This window comes from Gossypium arboreum, unplaced genomic scaffold (genome assembly GCF_025698485.1).
Source record: "Gossypium arboreum isolate Shixiya-1 unplaced genomic scaffold, ASM2569848v2 Contig00162, whole genome shotgun sequence".
In the NCBI taxonomy this organism is placed as follows: Eukaryota; Viridiplantae; Streptophyta; class Magnoliopsida; order Malvales; family Malvaceae; genus Gossypium; species Gossypium arboreum.
This window is the reverse complement of record NW_026440296.1, coordinates 33,580-57,328: the sequence shown is the minus strand read 5'-3', so window position 1 is coordinate 57,328 and position 23,749 is coordinate 33,580. Positions and strand designations below refer to the sequence as shown.

General features: G+C 33.0%; 1 long non-coding RNA gene and 1 pseudogene across 1 annotated transcript; both read right to left on the bottom strand.

Annotated features, from left to right (window-relative positions):
• Window positions 1-5,352: 5,352 nt before the first annotated feature.
• On the bottom strand, window positions 5,353-6,276 carry LOC128287771 (uncharacterized). Its single transcript, XR_008278473.1, has 2 exons — window positions 5,890-6,276; window positions 5,353-5,631 (listed from the first exon to the last, which is right to left on the bottom strand). It is a non-coding gene; the product is annotated as an uncharacterized LOC128287771 (long non-coding RNA).
• A 1,277-nt stretch (window positions 6,277-7,553) lies between these two features.
• On the bottom strand, window positions 7,554-11,198 carry LOC108487712 (wall-associated receptor kinase 2-like; annotated as a pseudogene).
• Between the last annotated feature and the right edge of the window lie 12,551 nt (window positions 11,199-23,749).

Here is a 23,749-nt window from a genome sequence, read left to right as displayed (position 1 = left end):
TTTGTTTAAATGCATGTGTTATTTACCTACTACAATAATATGTTACTATGTATGATTTATAATGCAATATAATTCCTTACACATCATCATTTTTTTTTTAAAAAAGGCTCCAAAGTTTTCAAAAAATATAAAGGCAATGCTTGATGTTTGGAAATTTCGGGAAAGTAGTGCCCTAACTTATCGGGTTGCGACTCTTCTCGTTGAGTTCGAATAATCAAATACCCTTCTAAGTTTTTAAAGGTTTTCAAAATGTAAGTGACTGTCTTGGAATTTCAAAGCAATATGTCCAAACTTACTGGATGTGGCGTTTTGTTGTTTCGAGATAGGGATTTCCGAAAGGCTAACTCAATGTCAATATTTTACGAGTGAGTTCCAATTTTCAAAATCCAAAATATTTTAAAGAGGATTGCGTCTTAAAATTTCTAATTTCCGACCTTAAAGACATTTGATAATCAATTTGGTACCAATTTTTGGGCGTTACGAGGGTGCTAACCCTTCCTCGTACGTAATCGACTCCCGAACTCGTTCTTTTGATTTCGTAGACCAAAACCGATGATTTTAAAACAAAAATGTTTTAAAGGTGATCCAATCACACCTAAAAAGATTGGTGGCGACTCCCGTTTTCGTTTTTTAAAGTCGATTCCCATTTTCCAAAACTCGATTTAAAAATGGTCTCGAGATATATTATTGTTATTATTACTGCTTATTACTACCATTATTATTATCATTATTTTTACTTTTATTACTATTGCTATATTGTTTTCATTCTTATTTTCTATTACTATTATCATTATTATTAACACTAATATTAATATTCTTATTAATACTATTATCATTATCATTATTATTATTATTATTATTATTATTATTATTATTATCATTGTCTTTTTCATTTTGCCATGTTTTATATTTTTATTTACTTATGTATTTGATTATTTTATTTTCCTTATGCATTTGCTTTATGTTTTTATATTACTAGCCTTGCTTTTATTTCACCTTTTTACAATCGCTCATATTATTGTCATCGACCCTGTCGCACCTATTATGACGTTCTTATATGTATTAGTACCATAGTTTACTTTTATATGCCACTAAAAATCACGTTATAATTTTACTCGATACATAAAAAGCAACATTCCGTATTTAGAAATACGAGAAAATTGTGTCCTAACTTATTGGGTTTTGATTTTTTCTCGTTTAACCTAAACTACGAAATATTCTTTTAAAATTGTAATGCGGGTTTTTGAATAAAAGTTCTTATTCTCGGAGATACGAAGTGTTGTACCCTAACTTACTGGATAGACATCTTGTTACCTCGAGATAAGATTTTTGCAAACAAAGGCAATATTCGGTATTTGGAAGTTCGGGATCTTGTGCCCTAACTTACTGGGTTTCGATTTTTTCTCGTTTATTCTAAATAATTGAATACCCTTTTAAAGAAGTCAAAATACATGAATTTTAAGTAAAAGGCAATCTCTCTCAAAAGTTCGAGATGTCGTGTCCTAACTTACTGGACGTGACATTTTATTGCTTCGAGACGAGAAGGTCTTTAACATCCAAATGTCTTTATGAAAAGAGTGATCGTATTTTAAAGTTCTTCAAAATTTTAAATTTTTCGACACTAAGACACTAATTAATCAACTAGGTACCAATTTTGGGCATTACGAGGGTGCTAATCCTTCCTCGTGCGTAACCGACTCCCGAACCCATCTTTCTGAAATTCGTGGACCAAAATCATTGTTTAAATAAATCATACCATTTATTAAAAACAATCACTTTTACGAGGTGATCCGATCACACCTCATCAAAAAGGATTGGTGGCGACTCCCTTTTTTCGTTTTCATTTTCAAAACCAAAGTTGACCATGTTCTTCAAAAAAATGGTTTCGACATATACTATTAAGAAAAAAAGAATTTTTCCTTCACTAACAATTTTGTACCGTCGTCGATGTCACTGAATAATCCTTGTTTTCAACTGGTTCAGCCTCAGCTCCAAACCCCTTTCTTGGGAGGGAAACTCTTGTCTGGCCATCTATTAGGGGTGAATATTCTATCGAATCAAATCGAATAGATTCGAATTAAAATATTTTGAGTTAATCGAGTTAACGATAAGTCGAATGAGATGGAATACGAATCGAATTGAATATATTTGTTTAAGTTAAATTAAAAAATGATTTTGATGTTTTTTATTTTTATGTAATTAAAAAAATATTTTTCTTTAAAGTTTTTAAACATGATCATACAAAGAAAAATTGAAGTGAACAAATAAAAACAACTGATGAAAAAGAATGAGAGGATTTTGATTTTTGGGGTAAAAGGGGAGAAATAAAAGATTTTTGGGAGTAAAAGGGAGGAATGTAAAAAAAAATTGAAGAGAAGAGTTGGTGGGGCAAAAGCGGGGTTGTATCGCCCCAAATTTTGAATGCTTGACTGTTGAATTTCATCGTAATTAAATTTTTGTAACTATAGTTCGGTGCTCTACTTATGTGTTTGAGGTCAGGAGTTTAAGTCGTGTCTTTAGCAATTTTGCTAATTCAATTTTAATTAATCTATGCCATTGAGCCGTTGAATTGAAGTTAATTCCGTGTAAGTTTGTATCAAGAATGAGCTTGCTAATTCATTGGCTAAGCATCAATCTAGTCTCTGGTCTTGTGTTTGAGTCTCTGCAAAAGCGAAGCGGGAATGTATTTTTGCTGCTTTGTAGAATTACTTTTGGTTATCTATTTCTTTTAAAAGTAATTATTTTTTTCTTTTTCTTTTTATCGTTCTTTCTCTTTCGTTCTTTTCCTCTTTTCTTCTTTTCTTATTCCTTTTCTTTTCTTTCCTTGGGTTGCTTTTATAGTCTTGGAATGTGATCGGGTAAGTACGCACTTCACTGTTTCCAATTGATAGGTTAATTGCATGAATTTTTTATTTGTAAAACTTCTGTCAAACGGTTGTTCATACATTTCTGTCGGAGTTGTTTTAATTCGATTTGTTTAAACCTTCTTTTAAGTGACCGTTTGGTTTCTTTTTAGGCGAGGATTTGAAAGCAGCGATCCTCAACGCAATAACTCAAGTAATTGCTATTGATTCTGTCGGTAAGTATGGTTTCGTTGAAGGTTTTTCGTCAAAACTTTCAACATAGCTTTTCTACACGTGATTGGGTTTTATTGTCAATTGAATTGCTTAATTGTGTTATTGAATGGTCATTTTAGGCTTCGAGAGTCTTCTACGTTGCTCCTACTTCAAAACTACTTCAGGTGCTTACTAGAAACCCGAGTTTTTGTGAATTTTAGACGCTGAGAAACATGGCTGTCGACACCACACGATCGTGTGGTAGGCGGTGTGAGCCACACGGCCGTGTGACAAGTCGTGTAACTCTTTGTCTCCAAATACGAGCCGCACGGGCGTGTGTCCAGGCCATATAACTCACTGATTAGAAGATTATGATCACACGGGTTAGGGACACAGATGTGTGCCCAGGCCGTGTGACTTACTGTTTGCGATTTAAAACCACACGAGTCAGAAACACGGGCGTGTGTCTAGGCTGTGTGACTCACTGTTTGTGAGTTAGGACCACACGTAGACAACATGAGTGTGTGCCAAGCCATATGGGGTCATTCGGGCCAATCATTTAGGTTGTGTGGAACCACACGGGCGTGTGAGTCAGATATGGAATTTATCGTTGAGGCCATAAGCATTGTCTAACGCGAACGTAGGCCTTTCATAATGTATTTATGACTTGATATAGATCGTATGAGTTGCTATCTGATGATTTAAGATTGAACTGTTGATTATATAAACATATATTGATTGTGATGATTGCCAATGATATTGATCTATATCATCTGACTATGAATTAAATAGAATGATTGTGTGTACATTCTTAACATCTGTAACTTGCACTTGCATTGGGTGGGAATTGTGTAAAGGAGGAAGTGATCTATTTTGATTCAGTGGCTAAGCCATAATTATATATGAATATGGCGTTTTATTGCAATTTGATCTAGCAACTGGTCTGCAATCCTATTGAACGTGTCGGACCGACACTATATATGGTGTGTAGGGTTGGAGGGGTATTAAACTCCCTTATCGGTGTGTTAGGATGGTCGGAGATGATATGTAGCGAATGGGGGTAGGAATAACTGCATCTGTTTCTAATTTGTCTTGTATCTGAACGGGAACTGTTCTGCCATTTAATTGATGTGTTAAAACTGTACTGGATATTATCTGATTCTGAGTGGAACTTGAGTTTAGGAATTTATTATTATAATTGTGTTTCTAATTGAATATATATATATATCTTATACACTGAGTTCTCAACTCATTTTGTTGTTGACTAAATTTCAGGTAACTCGCAATCTTGATCGGGTCAACGTAGCGGAAGCTCGGTCAATCTGCTTTATCACCCTTTATTTATATTAATAGTAGTTCAGTATTTCGTAGTATTTCGACTCTCTAAGATTGTTGAATTATCGACGGATATTATGGTTGTATAATCTGTCAGGCGTTTTGACTGTGTTTATAAAAGTTGGTTCCTTAGTAACATTAACGTAACTCTTCGGACTTGGTTTTAACGCCTAGGCGGGTTTGGGGTGTTACAGGAGTGGGGGTAGTTTGATATTCGGTTTATTTGAATTATTCAAATTCAAAAATTCAACTTGACTCAAATTTGAAATTCGAAAAAAATCGACTTTACTTGATTAACTCGATTCGAATAATTCAAAATTGAGTTTATTTCAATTTTTTCAAGTTGAATCAAATTTTGCTTACCCATACTATCCATGGGTAATGCATCAAGTTTCAAAAGGGTCTTTAATCTCTCTTCATTTCTTTAAACGAATTTGTTCCTTCCTAAATATATTAAATTCTCTAGACAAACTGAAAGGAATATGGTATATTGAGTTCTCTTCCAACAGCCTCACTGATCGTCTTCTTTACAATTTTTTTTGGCAAATAACATTTAATTATTTCATATATATGTTCAATGTTTATATATAATTTTTAGAGTTTATATATATATATATAGATTATTTATATACTTTTTCATTATTTTTATATATTTTTTAAATTTTCTTTATATTTTTATATTTTAAAAATTATATACATTTTAAAATTATGTATATATATTTCTTTATTTTTATATAATTTTATATTTTAACAAATTTTTAAAGTTTATTTGAAAAAGAAAACATATCAGTTTTACAAAAATACGCCACATTGCTTTCTTTTCATCAAAATAATTCTTTAGGTACTAAATCGGGACAAAACAAATTTAGATATCAAAGTAAAAAAATGAGAATACTTCAAGAACCAAATCGTGAATTAAATTTTTTTAATAATTTCAAAAAATGATAATATCAAAATAAAGTCTCAAGTTTTAGAAAAGTCTAAAAATTAATGTAGAAGCCCAATTTTGCCCGGGCCTAATAATAAAAAATCCAAAATAATAAAGCCCAATTACAAGCAGCCCAAAATAATAATAAAAAAACCCTAATAGCCCAGTGGCTCACAACCTAAATTAAGTTTTCAGTAAAACTAAAAACCCTAGCCGCCGCTTCTCTCTCGCAGCTCGAGGCACCTTGTCCTGAGGCTGACGCCTTGGCCACCTTGCACCAAAATGGTAAGATCATCTCCGTTGACCCCAACACTTGCAAAAAAAGGATGGAAAACAGAGCAAAGGAAACAGATAGAGAACAATATCAAACAGTAGCAAAAATATAAAATATTGTAATGAAATCAGCTATAAAGCCACAAAAATCGATTGTAATTGTTTTTCACGGAGAAAGCAATCAAAAATAGGAAAAAAATCGAATACAAAAAAAACAAAGACTTAACAAAGGTAGATTTTTTAAAAAATCTTGTCTAAAATTGAAAATATAAAAGAGTAAAAAGGCACGACTTTTACCTGTAGCGCTTTGTCTCCGACTGTCGTAGGAATCCATCGTCGTAGGGGCTATCTCCTTTTTTTTTTTTTTTCTTTGTTTCAGAAAAATAAAAACCTAAGAAACTGAAAGGTTTCATCTTTTTATTTTATTTTCGAACTTTGGATAATTTTTTTGGAGGATTTTGACCCCGATCCGTGCTCTACACAAAAAAAGGATTTAAAAGGTATTTTTGATAATTTTCCGGCCACCGAAGATGGAGGCCATCGTCGCTGACGACCGACGGTCACGGTGGCCCGATAGCTGGATTTTGGGCAGTGCCCAGAGAGAAAACGGAGGGAAGGAAGCTTTTTTTTTTTTTTTTCTAAAAAATGAAGCAAATGATTTTTTTTCTTTTTACACTTAAATATTAGATTGTTTATGCTCTTTTATTTGTGTATTTTTATTATTATTGTCGTTATTATTTTATTTTTATTTCTTTTCTCGTTATTTTATTATTTCTTTTATTATTTTCGACATTTTCATGTCATGTATATTTATCCTTTTAATCATGCATTTTCTATTTTTTATTTTAATTTACCTTATTTATTATTATTATTATTATTATTATTATTATTATAATAGTATTCCTTTATTTACTTATTATTTATCATTCTAATATTCTACCTACCTAGCCATTTTATATTATTTCATTATCACTATACCATACATTATATTTAGACATATTTACCCATTTTATATTGTACCGAATAAACTAAATTTGCATCACTTTAAATGTTATATTAATTTTTTTTACTTGATGCATAAAAATGAATATTTCAAAACCAAGGCAATATTTTTATTTAGAGATTCGAGAAATCAGCCCTAACTTACGGGGTTTGATTTTTTCTTTGAACCTAAATAACCGAACATCATTTTAAAACTAAAAACACATGAGATTTAAACAATAATTGAATAGGGAGCAGTTTTATTTTCGAGAATTTGACATGTCGTGACCTAACTTACGGGACATGACATTTTTCGTTATCTTGAAATAAGAAGACTTATTATATAAGTTTTGATTTAATTCAATGATTTAAATTAAAAAAAACATGCAAAGAGGGATCATATTTGAATCTTAAAATTTTTATATTTCGACACTAAAGACATCAAGTAATCAATTAGGTACCAATTTTGGGCGTAACGAGGGTGCTAATCCTTCCTCGTGCGTAACTGACTCCCGAACTCATTTTTTGGATTTTTGTAGACTGAAAAATATTGTTTTAATAAATCAAACATCTTATTAAAACGATCAAATTACGAGTTAACCCGATCACACCGCTTAAAAGTAATTGGTGGTGACTCTCGTTTTCATTTTAAAATAAAAAGTCGATTTCAAAAAAAAAGATTTGGACAATCAGCATTACTAAGATGAAGATAAACAATCCAAAACATGCGCCTTACAACAAAAATAGAAAAAGCAAGTGATTATGAATTTCTTTTGACATTGCCATCAATCCCTCGCATTTAATCTCTAATAATTTTCTTTTCTTTTTTTGTTTTCAAATTAATATGATAAGCAGGAAATTAGGGAAAGTTTTAGATTCATTAAGTAAACTTAGTCTGTCATAAATGGATCACAAAATGGCTTCATAAAACTCAATGAGAATGAGTTCAGCTAATTACCAAACCGTCGAGTGATTAACCCTTTGTACAATAAGGCATTCACATAGCATTTCATCTGAACCAAACATTTGTCAAAGTTTATTCCCGTAACACAACATAAACAGATTCATCATATTAAGTAGAAAAAAACAAATTCTTCATAAATCTTAAAAAGCTGAACCAATTCTCAAGTACTACAATTACTGATCACCAGAGGTGGTGTGGAAGACAGTGCAGTTGTCAGTGACTGTGGCTTTTCTTGAACCTTCAATTTCATGGAGAAATTATAGTCGAAGTCACCACCAGGAAAGGAACAGAGTAGAGCCTTAGAGATCTTGTAATGAGTTGGATTTCGATGTAGATGTTATGCTGCAATTTGGATATTGCTTCGTTGAGAATGAAGTGAAATCCCAACTCTCAGTCGATTTTCTTACAACGACCTCAGCTTGTTTAAGCTGATCAACGGGGACGCAGTCACCTTGTCGAGTTCTAAGTCTCTCGAGTTCCATGGCCACTTCTTTCATTGTTGGTCTATATCTCCCATCTAAATTCAAGCATCTTTTCGCAATTTCAGCAACTGCTACTACTTCATCCTTTTGATCGTCCTTCCCAATTTCAGCATCAACAATATCCAGCAGATGGTTTTCTTCCATCGACGACATAAAATAACAGACTAAGCCTCTCTTTTCTTGCGATCCAAATGTCGAGACTGCCTTTTTACCAGTTAAGAGTTCAACAATAACCACCCCGAAACTATAAACATCACTCTTTTCCGTAAATTAACTTGACTGGAAATATTCAGGATCTAAGTACCCAAAAGTCCCAAGCACTTGAGTCGTCAAGTGAGTTTGATCAATGCTGATTGATCTAGATGTTCCGAAGTCTGATACTTTTGCTCGGAACTTTTCATCTAGTAGTATGTTACTAGACTTGATATCTCGGTGATAAATGGGGATGGATGCAGATGAGTGCAAGTAAGAAATTGCACTTGCAATTTCAGCTGCAATGCGTAGTCGTATATCCCACGACCTCGGGTACTCTTCATTTTGGTCATGAATGAGATGGAAAAGGGTTCCATTAGGGATGAACTCATAAACAAGGAGGGGCACTTCGGTCTCCAAGCAACAGTCTAATAGCTTGACAATATTTCTGTGATCAATTTGAGAAAGAATAAAGATCTCATTGATAAATTGTTCAAGATACCCTTCGTTTACAGTCTTAGACTTCTTTACTGCAATAATTCTCCCATCAGACAACATTCCTTTATAAACCACGCCTTGACCACCACAACCCAATATTCTATTCTCATTATATTGATCAGTAGCTATTTCCAACTCTTTGGAACTAAAGAGTTTAGCTTTATCGAGACCACCTTCATTTGAAGACATCTTTTTCTGAAACAATAGTCCACCATTTCTTTCAAAAAATTCTTGTTTAAGTTTTATGTATTTTCTTTTCTGCAGAATCTTACAAAACCACCAAACCCCAGCAATTAGAAACAAGAGCCCTATACTTAAACAAATACCTGCATGAGATCAAAATAAATATGTCGATACCACATATTTGATTAACTCGTAACATAGTCAATGTTACCATTTATGCTACGTTTGAATAAAATTTAAATGGCCATATCTTTTGATTCTTAGCGAATGAAGGGAATCAAACTATCGGGCAAGTAAAGTTGATATCATTAGACAATGTAAACTTAATAATAAGAAAAAAAACTAAAATAAACATACAATACAACAGGGATATATAAATATCTCATTTAGATAATACGAAGCGTAAATTAATATTAAAATGTATATAAATGTTTTCAATATTAAAAGATTTCAAATATTTCAAATTTATTACTAAATAAATTCATTATTAAATAAATTTGTTAAATCTAAAATATTTAAAAGATTTCAAATTCATTATTAAATAAATTTCTAATAAATTCACGAATTTGAGAATATTACCTTTCTAAATAGTTTACTACTTAATTTACACTATTTTTAAAATTTAAACTTAAATATTAAAATCTTACTATATAAAGTCTACTAGAGTCTTTATACTCCTATGTAAAGTTTATTTTAGTCCCTCTATTAAAAATCACTCTATATTCGTCCCTATACATTAAAGCTTTATTCGATTTATAATATGTGTTACAATTTACTATTAAATTATTAATAATTTAAATAAAATATATTATACTCACTTGATTTACTCATGACTCCACTTAGGTCATAAAAAATTCAATCATCTAAAAAAATTTATTCTATGTATTTTTAATTATGTTGTTGCTGAAAAAAACTCGCACCGAATAGTATAATAAATATTAAACCTGGATTGAAAAAGAAAACACCTTCGTGTCTAAAATATAAAGAAAGTAATTAGCATTTAATTGAAATGTGCGAACCTAGTGCAACAGCAACAATGCGAAACCTCTTACTGTTCGGCGGCTTAAATGTACGATGGCAACCTGTTCCATTTTTCCGGCCATCACCCTCGAACCCATTAGGGCAAGAACAATTGTAGCTTCCAGGTGTATTATGACACGATTTATTGCACGGCTTCAGTGTCTCACATTCATCAATATCTACAGTTTTTAAACATTTTAAACAAAAAAGTACTGTTAGCTAATTTCTTCAAAATGAATCTGCAACGGAGAAGAACTTGAAATCTTTACCTTGGCAGCCGTTGGAGAGATAAGGGTTACCCTGAAAACCGTCAATACACTTGCACAAGTATCCAGGGCCACTTTCTGGATCTATACAAACACTATTTTGCTTGCAAGCATTATTTTTTGGGTCCATTTTGGCTTCTTCACATGTTTGATTCCCGATTGTCCAATCAAGAATAAGTGGGTATTTCCTTTTGTTAAAATCTATGTTGAAAAGATCTGACGTACAGAAGGTGTAGACTCCATCTTCCACAAGAAATCCATAGCTGCAAGGATTGAACGTCAACACACTGGAATGATTGCCAGAGCCAGGAAAACTAAAGAAGTCCGCAATCCTTTAGGGATAGCCGCCTGGCAGCAGCCAATGCCGGAGCAAGACCCATCTATCACATCGCTCACCTTACCACAAGTTGTTAAACATCCGACAAAGCTTCCAGTGAACCTGATGGAGGCGGTTGTGTCACAACCAATGGCAGTGAACTTGTTTCTGGTATGAGATATGAAGAATTTTGCAAGGTACATAGGGGACATCCAAGATGAAGTGGGCCCTGATGAATTATAACAGTCATAACCTACGGACCTGCGATATTGAATGCGCAAAGAACCATCATCCGGGGAGATGTTGAGAACTTGTAATCTATTAAAAAGTAATCCAGGGGGCCTTAAGAATGCTTTTGGGGGGTTAAAAGAGGTGTCACAATTAATGAAGAAGTCCCTGCTGATGTAGCAACCATTGCTTGTACCAAAAGGGTAGGGGATGCTTATATTTCCGCATTTGCTTTGGCATCCAGGCTTTGCTTGAGCTGCTACTGAAGTTGCCATAATTGTTATCATAACTGCAAACACAGTAAGCTTCTTAAACATACCGCCAAACCCCATCACCCTCTATTGTTTGTTTTTCCCACTGTCTGGGCTATGTAGATATAGAATATCTTACAGGTAGGAATAGGAAGAATGTTTGAAGCTTCAACCCCATTTTAATAGACAAGTTGTAGCGGCCACATGATTCAATATTACCCCTCCATTGCCTTTTAAAACTTTCCATTTTCTTTTTCGATTTAAAATCTTTTCTTCATTACTCATAAAAAGAAAAAGGCTTAAATTTACGTTCCGATGGATAAATAATGCTTAAATAATTATTTTTCAATATTCGCCCAATTATTACTAAATTATTTTTATAACTCAAAATATTATATAATTATTTAATTGAATAATAATGACATCATTTAAAATGGTATAATAGTAACTTTAATCCTTAACGCTTATACATTATGTTAATTTAGTCTTCATTCTAAAAATTCAACCTTTAACATTTACATAATGTGTATTTTTTTTACCATTTGACCTAAAATGCTAAAAAATAAATTGTCAACTAAATTTAATTTAAAATATACAAAAAAAAAATAGAAACACGCAAAAATTTAAGATAATATTTTTTATTTTTTCATTCTTTAAAATTAACTCTTAATGTCACAAAAAAAACAAATTTAATAAAAGAACTGTCGAAACCATTTTTAAATCGAGTTTTGGAAAATGGGAATCGACTTTAAGAAAAATGAAAACGGGAGTCGCCACCAATCTTTTTAGGTGTGATTGGATCACCTTATAAAATGTTTTGTTTTAAAACATTAATTTTGGTCTACGAAAGTCAAGAAAACGGATTCGGGAGTCGGTTACGTACGAGGAAGGGTTAGCACCCTCGTAACGCCCAAAAATTGTTACCTAATTGATTATCAAGTGTCTTTAATGTCGGAAATTTGAAAGTTTTAAGATGCAAACCTCTTTTAATTAGAATGTCTCAATTTTGAAAATTAAGGCTCACTTATTTCAAGCGAGTCAAAACATCACATCCAGTAAGTTAGGACGCAACATTTTAAAACCTTCGAAACTAAGCTCTTCTTTCGAAAATTTCTATCTCGAAACAACAAAACGCCATATCCAGTAAGTTAGGACACTATGTTTTGAAATCTCGAAATAATTGTTTAAGTTTTGAAAACTCAAAATCACTTAGAAGGGTGCTTGACTATTCGAATTCAACGAGAAAATTCGCAACCCTGTAAGTTAGGGCACTACCTTTCTCGAAGTTTCCAAACATCAAGCATTGCCTTTTATTTTTTATTTTTAAAAAACCCTTGGAATATTATTTTAAATGACGATTTAGGATGACATATTAATGCATCATGAAGCATAGATGTACAAAATATTCTAACATTTCCATACAAACATAAATAATATCATTAAGACAAAACTAAATAACATGAACATACGTTTAATGAAAAAAAAATCATACTAGGGTAAATATAAGATAATAAACAAATAAAAACATGAGTAAACTAAAAGAAAAACATAATACATGCAAAAATTATACAACAATATATATCATAAAATAGCACATAAAAGAAATAATTAAACATAGCATATAAAAAAATGAAACTATGCACAAATAAGATAAATGGCATACACTAAAAAATGAATAAATAGAACATTTACAAATTATAAAAATATAATGCAATAGTTCAAAATACATGAAATGATAATATAATATATATACATGCATAGAAAATATATATTTGAAAATAAACTATATAAAAGGTTAAATATTATAATATAAAAATACATAATCAAATGTATAAAAGGTAGGAATAAATATACATATTTGAAAAATGAAGAAATTAAAATAAAAAAGTTGAAAAACTAAGATAGACGAAGAATAAAATAAGAACAAACCACAGAGAGTAAGAACGCAAGAGAGAGAGAAATTTGAGTGAATGCTCTCAAGAATTCTTATTGTTTTCCAAAACTCAAGTGATTTACAATGAAGGGAGAGGCCTCTATTTATAGTTGAGCCTCCCCAAATCCAACGGTACAAATCAATTACATCAGCGGTTAAGATTAAAGGATATCTACAAATTAAATCTCCAAGATTACAAGATAATATCTTCAAGATTGCATATCATATCTAAGATTGTATCATATCTAAGATTGCATATCATATCTAAGATTGCATATCCTTAAAGATTATATTTCCATATGAGTCAAGCTTATAGATGGACCTTAAATCTTTTCAAGTAACGGGCCATTCCGATTGGGCCAAATTATATGTTTGTAATTTTGTACTAGACTTGGACTTTGTTTTATTTTTATTTTTTAGGGGTTTATTATTTTAAATACTGAAATGGGCCGGGCAAAAATGGGCTATTAAAAGAACCCAACACAATGTATAAATATTGATGATTATATTCTTTTTAGAATCAATATTAAATTGATATAATTTATAAAAATTATGGTTAAAATTATTATTACAATCATAACCAATTGATGATAAAAATAATTAAATAATTGGATAATTATTTTATAATTAAATGTTAAAAAATAATAATAGTTAAATAATTAATACTTTTAATAAATATTTTCCTTTTTAAAAAGCTACAATTCACTCCGGTAACACAGCAAATTTAAGTGGTGTACTTGAATATGACAAGACCACTAAGCTCCAACTCTTCGTCGTTTGTGTTTTTCCTTTTTTTTTTTTGCTTTATTGCTTTATTATCTCATAATAATTAGAAGCATCATTTTATACAGCAATAATTTTAATGTTTAAATATTACAAATGATTGCTAAGCAAATAAAAATTATTAATTTCATGATTAGTTTTTTAATCTATAATTTTATTTCAATTAAGACATTGTTTTTGAAATGTTATTTTGAAAAAAAAGGGTGAATTTTAATAGAAAGATCAAAATCTTATATAAATTTTCAAGTTTTATAAAGTAAAAAATAAAAATAAAATTAATATTTTAATTTTCATCTTTAGAGATAACCATAATGTTAGTATGCAGATTCAATATTTGAAAGGTCTCGATTCAGATTAATATTTTCATTATAAGTATTTTAGACTTACTAATTTGTGTGGAACTATGTCATTAGAAAAGAAAAACCAAATCGTCATAAATCCTAAAAACTGAATCTATTCTCAAGTACTACAATTATTCATAACTGATCATCAGAGGTGGTGTGGGATACAGTGAGTTTTCTGTAATGGTGGCTATTCTTGAACCTTCAATTTCATGGAGAAATTAAGGTCAGAGTCATCACCAAGAGAAGAACAAAGTAAAAACTTAGAGATGTTATAATGAGTTGGATTCCAACATAAGTGGAACAGCTGACTCCCATGTAAATATTATTTAAGTTTGATGAATAAAGATGCAGTCACTTTGTTGAGTTTTAAGTCTCTCGAGTTCCATGGCCACTTCTTTCATTGTTAGTTGTAATATATGTCCCATCTACGTTGAATCATCTTTTTTGCAAGTTTAGCAACTATAAAATACTGTAGCGGGCACATGATTCATTATTACCTTTAAAAACTTATCACATTCCTTTTCGATTTAGAATTTTTCTTCATTATTCATAAAAGAAAAAGGCTTAAGTGAATCTTCCCGCAAATCAATGGCATGAGACTTAAATTTTGGATTTTTTAGTATGCATAACATTTAATATGATTTTAGAGTATTGAAATTTGGATTTTGAATTAATTATGCATAAATTATGGTTTTTATTAGAACTATGTTAAATATCATTTTTTGCTACATTGTTAAATATATATCATAATGTCTAGGTTGAGTTTGGGAGGTTATAATATTTATATAAATTGACTTATTCAAAGTCTGTACCTTGAACAAAATGTTTTTCAATTCAAATTAGTGTTTGATCACCTAAACTAACATTTAAATAAGCAAAGTATTGTAACTGTTTAATTTGTATTAGATAATACACCTACTTTTTTTTAGCAAAGTAAGTTTATTTAAAAACCATTTTATTGTTTGGGATACAGAAATGTTTCATATTTTTAAGGGAAAAAACATTCCATGTTAAGCTTTAATTGAAAAGAATAGCAGCATTCAAGGCTTAGAATTAAATCTAAATTCCACACATAATTCATTATTAACTTTAGCAGTAGTATTTTTCTATGTTTGCTTATTTGAAGTGTTTCCTTACTATGTTCTTAGACTTTCGACGAGTTACTCATTTAAAAGAAAAAGGATAAAACAACATTTACTTCATCAACTTAATAATTCCTTTTTTATTTAACTTTTATACTTTTTTGTTTACATTAATTTTTGAATTTTGATTTCTTTAAATAGTCTAATTTACTTGAATATTGTTAGTGCCACATTATCACCTGCATTTCTTAAAAAAGGATTATATATGAAATTTTAAAAATTCGAAAAACGTACACCAAAATGATTCTAGAAAAGTAACATTTAAGTTCAATTTGTTATGAATATCTTATTAAGTAGATGTCCATCATGATAAAGATAAAGTTTTGATATACTTTAAATTCTAATAGTTATTAGAATTAGATCTCTACTTCTTTTATACTTCTTATGCCTATAAATAGAGACTCTGATGAAGCATTGTAAATCATCCCAATTGATCAATAAAGTACATTCTCTATTGCTTCTTACATTCTCTATTGCTTTCATATTTTCTTTATTCTTTATTCTCCCTATCTCTCTTTATTTTATAACTGTAGAAGCCCAAATTGCCCGGGCCCGATTATATCAAAACCCAACCAAACCTCTAAACCCACTAAAACCCTTAACCCATGACCCATTTACATCTACCCAAACCCATTACAAAACCCAAATATTAAACCCAATTCAAAAGCCCATTAAGCCCTCCCAAAAAAAACCTAACCCCAAAAAAAAAAGAAGAAAAAAGAAAAACCTAACCCAAAAAAAAAAAACTAAAAAACCTAGCCACCTAACCACTTTCCCACTTGCCCCATTTTTCCTCCCATTTTTCCTCCCATTGTCTACCACCACCACCTACAAAATAGAAAAAAAAAAATAGAAAATCATGTAAAAGATGGCTATAAAAGCCATTCAAAAATCATGTAAAAAGAGAAGAGGGGATTTTAGAAAGATTGAAAAGGAAAAACACAAAATCCTTCAAATTTTGAACACAAAAAAAAAATCAATAAAAGGTTGCATTTTTCTTTTTCCTCTTCTTCGAATCTTTTTCTTTCTTTTTTTGTGTTGTTTTTTCTTTCTTTATATATACATATATTGTTAAGAAATTTTTTCCGCCACTGTGGGCGGTGGCGCACACCACGACGAGCGATGACCGACGATCGGCCGGTGATCGGCCCCCCTTGGCCGGATTTCCTTTCCCCCTCTCTTCTCTCTCTTTCCCTTCTTTTTTTTTTAGGTATTTTATATATATTATGTATATATTTTTAATGCCATTAGTTATATATTTCTTATGTATATATTCTTAAATACTATTATATATACATATATATATATTTTAAATACCATATTGTGTATATATTATTATTATAAATTATTACTATTGCTAGTATTATTATAACTATTATTATATTAGTGTATATTTTATGTACATATGTATATATATATTTTGTACATATCATTATTTTATATTATTGTTGTAAATTATTTTATGTATATATTTTTTATGTACGTTTCCTAATATTTTCTTTTATTGTAGATATTATTATTATTATTATTACATACTTTTATTATATGCATATATATATATGTATTTTATGTACATATTATTATTTTATATTATTATTACCAAATATATCATTTTTCCTATTTTATTATTAGTACATGATTTGTTTTTATTTTGTAAATATCATTATTATTGTTATTCTAATATTCTAGTATTCCATGTTAATATTTTTCATTAATGATATCATTTTTTGCGTCCTTTATCTATTTTTAATTTCTCACTTTGGGAATATTTTTTCTCATGTTTTAATTAATTTAAAAATAAGGCAATGTACCGATTTAATATTAAGCCATCGATTTCATCGCTATGTTGGGTGAAATTAAATTGCTTGTGTTAAAAAAGGACACCCTTTCTAAAAAATCGAAAACTAAAATTCTCATTTTTCAATCGGATCACGATTAAATATTATATTGAACTCGTATTTTTGAAAATCAAGTCAACACATGTTTATGAGATACCAATTTTGGGCGTCATGAGGGTGCTAATACCTTCCTCACAGAATCGACTCGAACCCCAATTTTTCTCTAGACTTTCACGTAGACCTAAATTTGGCCTTCTTTTTGTTTTAAAATAATTTTATTAGGTGTCCGATCACACCTATAAAAAAGGATCGGTGGCGACTCCCTGTTTATTTCAAAAATCAAAATTTCAATTTCCAATTTTTACTCGCCACAATTAGCGACCAAACCAAGTGAAACCAAATTTTTTTTACGTCGCTACAGCTGGCGACTCCACTGGGGACCCTTTTTGAGAGTCGAGTCGAACTAAACTCGCGTTGTCAAAATTTTCAAAGTTCCTTGTTCAAATTAACATTTAGTCGTGATCTTCAAATTTTTTATTTTCAAAAAAAAAAAATCATGCATTTGCATCGTGTTGTATATATTCTAACTTGTTTTATCCGGTTGTTTTTCAGCTTTAAATTTTTGTGATTTTAGTTTTGGTTTAGTTTTTAAATAAAACGTAAAGGTTTGCAAGTTTCTCCCACACACCGTGCACGTGCATTTTGTTGCATAACATGAGCTCTCTACCCGGCTCCGTCTGCTTAAGTGAAAGTAAACGCTACGCCTTCGTGAGTTAACTCGTCCCTCCGCACAGGCTAGTGAATACTTTCGGGTTACATATGACTTATGCTTTCGTGAGTTAACTTGTCCCTCCGCATAGGCATAAGTAAATGTAATCCCTCGAATTGAACTCGTGAGCCTGTGATAGGCTATGACCGAGGCTCCGTGCTAATCTTAGCAGATGATAGTACGGGCAATTCGAGTACCTATCTAGAACCAAAACCGCATATAATGAACCATACGAGCCACCTAACTAGAGCCATACCGAACCTCTGTCCGTTTAGTAGTCCCCAAAATAAGTGCACGGGAGGAATGCCTCTTGCCTTTTGCATTATCACTTTCTATATAAGAGGATTGGGTCTGTTTAGTTTAGTTCGATTTGTTGAAGTTCTCTATGTTTTTCTGCCTGTATTAAATTACTAATCAAGTTTGTTTGTCTTTGCTTTATTGTTTTTCATCATGCATTATAGGCATCATATTAGGAAGGTGTTGATTAAAGATTGGTTGCCAAAAACGGGTTTCTAATGGAGGAGTCAATTATACGAGTGACCGAAACGTTGTGTAATACTCCTTTGATTAAGGAAATGCCTAAACAGGGCTATCTTGAAATTAACACCAAATTTTGCATATTCATTGATGATCGACATTCATTTGACATTCATGCATTCATTCATGCATTCATTCATACATTGCATATCCCATACTCGTCATTGAAGATAAAATATATAATTCGCAGCTTGTAATACCACAAGATCGGAACCACGTCATCCGTATAAAACTCGCCGATAAGCTAGAGTAATGGAGGCTGAATTCAATGAGAAAATTGAAAGATTGAAAAGGCCGAGAACCGAATAGGAGCCTATGGAATTCCTCATTTGTCAAGAACATTTACGTCTGCATGGAATGATATACCCGAGGTAGGACAATGCACAAGGCACAATGTTAATGATCAAAAGGGTTTTCGAACATCAATATAAATGTCATTGACAAAGGAGCTGACACAAGTAAAGATGTCTCAAGGATACGCCTTTGTCCCCCTGGTTTCATGTTGAACAATTGGACCGCCGAGGACCTTCTTGTAGTTTATAAGTCTTTAGAGTAATGCTCAAACATTAACATTCTATTGTGTCCTTAGATATAATAGAATTCTTTTGTAAGAGCTTGCATTCGCTCTTTATCATTCAAATGAATATCAATGAAGATGCATTTTGTCATGATCTTCGCATTATCACTAATTTCATAATCATTTTCTCATTTCATAGCTTTGTCCTTACATTTGCCTCATGCCATGCCATAACATTTCGTTTGTTGGTTCCAATACTTGGATGCCCTCTATAGTCTCCTTTTTTCATTCAACTTTCAGTGCTCGGATATCAACAGATGAACAAACCCATTACGAGTCCCAAATCGATTTTGAGAAGGTTGTTTGTTTAGGAGAATTGAAGCCAAAGAAAATGTCAAGACTATGTCTCGCCTCTCGACTTGCTAAGAATGGTGGAACAAGAGGATAAACAGATTTTGCCTCATCAAGAATCCGTTGAAACAATAAATCTGGGAACCAAGAAAGGAAACAAGAAGTGAAGATTGGGACTTCTATTTCAGGGGGCACCAGGCATAATTTGATTACTTTGCTCCTCGAGTACAAAGATGTATTCGCATAGTCATATCAGGACATGCCAGGATTGGATGAAGATGTAGCGGTCCATAAGCTCCCATTAAAGCCAGAATGCAAGCCCATTCAACAAAAGCTAAGATGGATGAGGCCTGAGATGTTGTTGAAGATAAAAGAGGAAGTCAAGAAGCAATTTGATGTTGGTTTCCTACAAGCCTCCAAATATCCGAATGGGTGGCTAACATAGTCCGGTCTTTGAAGAAAGACGGCAAAGTACGAATGTGCGTGGATTATCGTGACTGAATCGAGCAAGTCCTAAAGATAATTTTCCTTACCACACATTGATACGTTGGTGGATAACACAAAAAACATTCATTGTTTTCTTTCATGGATGATTCTCGGTATAATCGGATCAAGATGGCCCTTGAGGATATGGAAAAACTACCTTCGTAACAATGTGGGAACATTCGCTACAAAGTGATGCCATTTGGGTTAAAGAATCTTTGGGGCAACATATCAGAGGGCTATAGTGACGTTATTCCATGACATGATGCATAAAGAAATAGAGGTCTACGTCGATGATATGATTGCTAAGTCCCGAGGGGAAGAAGAGCATGTAGCGAACCTGAAGAAGTTGTTCGACAGACTGAGAAAGTTTCAGCTAAAGCTCAATCCGTCCAAATGTAGTTTGGGGCTACCTCAGGAAAATTGCTTGGCTTCATTGTCAGCGAGAGAGGCATTGAAGTTGATCCAGATAAAATAAAAGCCATTCAAGAGTTACCACCCCCGCGCACGTAAAAGGAAGTCAGAGGATTTTTAGGGAGATTAAACTACATCGCCCGATTTATCGCTCAACTTACCAACCAATGCGACCCAATCTTTCGAATCCTTTGAAAACATAATCCCGGAGAATGGAACGAGGAGTGCCAAGTGGCTTTTGACAAGATAAAACAGTATTTTTCTAATCCTCCAGTGCTAGTACCGCCAATGCCGGGAAGACCATTGATATTGTATTTAACTGTGTTCGAGAATTCAATGGGTTGCGTACTGGGGCAACACGACTAGTCAGGAAAGAAAGAAAAGGCGATCTACTACCTCAGCGAAAAGTTTACTGAATATGAGGCAAAGTATTCGTCCATTGAAAAATCTTATTACGCCTCGGTTTGGGTAGCTCGGAGACTCGGACAATATATGTTGTATCATACGACATGGCTAATTTCAAAGCTAGACCCAATAAAATACATGATGGAATCACCGCACTCTCGGGAAGAATGGCACGATGGCAGATCCTCCTATCAGAATATGACATTGCCTATGTAAGTCAGAAGTCAATAAAAGGGAGCGCAATAGCTGATTTCTTAGCGACTCGAACGACGGATGAATATGAGCCATTGAGATTTGAATTCTCGGATGAAGATTTGATGTGCATTATAGAAAAAGAATGCGAGTCACCAAAAGAGAAGTCATGGAAGATAAGCTTTGATGGTGCGTCAAATGCTTTAGGGCATGGAATTGGAGCAATCCTGGTATCACCAGACGGGAATCATTATCCGTTCACTGCAAGACCGAACTTCTTCGTACCAATAATATCGCAGAATATGAGGCTCAGATCATGGGGTTTCGTGCGACTATCGAACGAAACATCGAGATCTTGAGGTGTCTGAGGACTCAAATTTCTAGTGATTTACCAAATCCGTGGAGAGTGGGAAGTGAGGACTCAAAATTGATTAAGTACTGCGATTTAGTGGTGGATTGATCAAGGAATTCAAAGAAATAACTTTTCATTACTTCCCACGAGAAGAGAACCAATGGTGATGCCACGCCACTTTGGCTTCAATGTTCAAAGCAAGTAGAGAAGCAAAATAATGCCCCTCAAAATGAGCATATACGAGGTCCCCGCACCTTGTTGTAGCATTGAGAAAGAAGTAGACGGACGGACCTTGGTTCCATGATATCTTAGAATATATCAAGAATCAAAGGTATCCCGAACAAGCGAATGAGAACGATAAAGAACAATTAGAAGAATGGCGGTGGATTTGTTCTTGATGGGGATATCTCATATAAAGAGGAAGGATCGGATGCTTTTGAGATGTGTGGATGATGTTGAAGCGGAAAAATACTTGAAGAGGTCCATGAGGAATTTGCGGAACGCATGCCAATGGTTTCAATATGGCGGAAAGATCATGAGACTTCGGTTATTATTGGTGACAATGGAAAATGATTGCATCAATTTTTCCAGAAAATGCCACAAATGTCAAATCTATGGCGATAAAATTCATGTAGCCCCTTCACCCCTTCATGTCATGACTTCTCCGTGGCCTTGTTCTACGTGGGGCATGGATGTCATAGGGCCAATTTCTCCAAAAGCATCAAATGGATATCGATTCGTTTTTGTGGTCATTGATTACTTCACAAAATGGATAGATGCCGCTTCGTTTGCCAATGTGACGAAGACTGCAGTTTGCAGGTTTTTGAAAAAGGAAATCATTTGCCGGCATGGTTTGCCTGAAAGAATCATTTCAGATAATGCCACGAATCTGAACAATAAGATGATGAAAGAAGTGTGTGAGCGGTTCCAAATAAAGCATCATAACCCTCGCCCTATCGCCTAAAGATGAACAGGGTGTTGAAGCGACCAATAAAAATATTAAGAGGATCATTGGGAAAATGATCGAGACATATAAAGATTGGCACGAAGCTTCCATTTGCTTTGTTTGCATATCGCACATCTGTACGAACATCTACGGAGCAACTCCTTTCTCTCGGCTTACGGAATGGAAGCATGCTACCTATTGAGGTTGAGATCCCTCCTGCGAGTCTTAATGGAATTAAAGTTAGAAGAAGCGAGAATGGGTTCGAGCTCGATATGATCGATTGAACCTCATCAAAGAAAAACGTCTAAGAGTAATTTGTCACGCGATGTACCAGAAGAGAATGATCGCGCCCATGACAAGAAAGTATGGCCAAGAGAATTCCACGAAGGAGAACTCAGATCGAGGAAGATTCTCCCAATACAAAAGGACTGCGAGGAAAATGGGCACCAAACGGGAAGGACCGTGCGTCAGAAAGAAGGCATTCTCGGAGGAGCTTTGATCCTTACCAAGATGGATAGGAAAGAGTTGTCGAATCCAAAGTGAACTCGGATCTGTGAAGAAATATTATGCTTAAGATGAAAACCCGAAAAGGACATCTTAAAAAAAAAAAAAGGGATCAAGGCGAAAACCCGAAAAGGGCGTCTTGATTAGTACAAAAAGATTAGGATGAAAACCCGAGAGGGCGTCCTAATGAAACAAACCTGGCGGTCGAACGATAGGTCAAGCAGTGAGGCTACAGTATTTGAAGCATTTTTGAAAGCTCGAAATCTTCTACGCAAGAAGCCGCGCTCGAAAAGATTTTTGATTGAGGAACGAGGAAGAGTTCGTGTGTTGAATATCTAGAACATTTCTATCCATTGAATACGATCCTTTCTTTCTTTTTGACATTTTTTACTCTCATTGTTTAACTTGCTTTGTTTGCCACATTTGAAATAGATAAATATGAAATATCATTTTTGTCCCTATCTGACCTTTTTCATGCATCTCATTATGTGTTTATTTACATGATAAATGGTGAAATGTCATACTCTAAACAAAAGAAATGTTAAGCATTACCTGGATGAAAATTTGATAAGCACAAGAGTCTCAAAGTAAGAACAAAGTTCAATCAAAGCGTAAGAGTGATATCTGAGAAACGTCGATTACTCGTGAAGCTTGAAGACAGGTATAAGCCTGAAGAGAAAGTCGAGAATCAAAGCAATGAACACAGATCCTCAACAATCGTGGCTAAATGGACATACGGCAAACATGCTTAAGGAGCACTGCATAATCATGTAGGCATAAAAGCATCTAAGACAAACATGTGCATATCATGATAACATCATACATGGCATATACAGTACTCCAACGAGCAAGAAATCTTGAATGAGAGTCGAATCAATCAAAGGAAAAGACACCGAATTCTACCAAAGGATGTGTTTTGGTATTTTGATGTTTTTAATTCATGCTTTTCAAGGAAAATCAACTCATATTAGAGAGATGAGTTGAGCCTCAAGACACGTTGAGGTGTTTTTAATTGTTGTTTTCAAAATCAACTCATATTGCGAGAAGTGAGTTGAGCCTCGGGACACGCCGAGGTATTTTTAGTTTTAAATTGACTCATATTGCGAGAGGTGAGTTAAGCCTTTTAATTTTTGTTTTCAAAATCAACTCATATTGCTAGAGGTGAGTTGAGCCTCGGGCACGCTTGAGGTATTTTCAATTTTGTGTTTTAATCAACTCATATTATGAGAGATGAGTTGAGCCTCAAGACACGTTGAGGTATTTTTA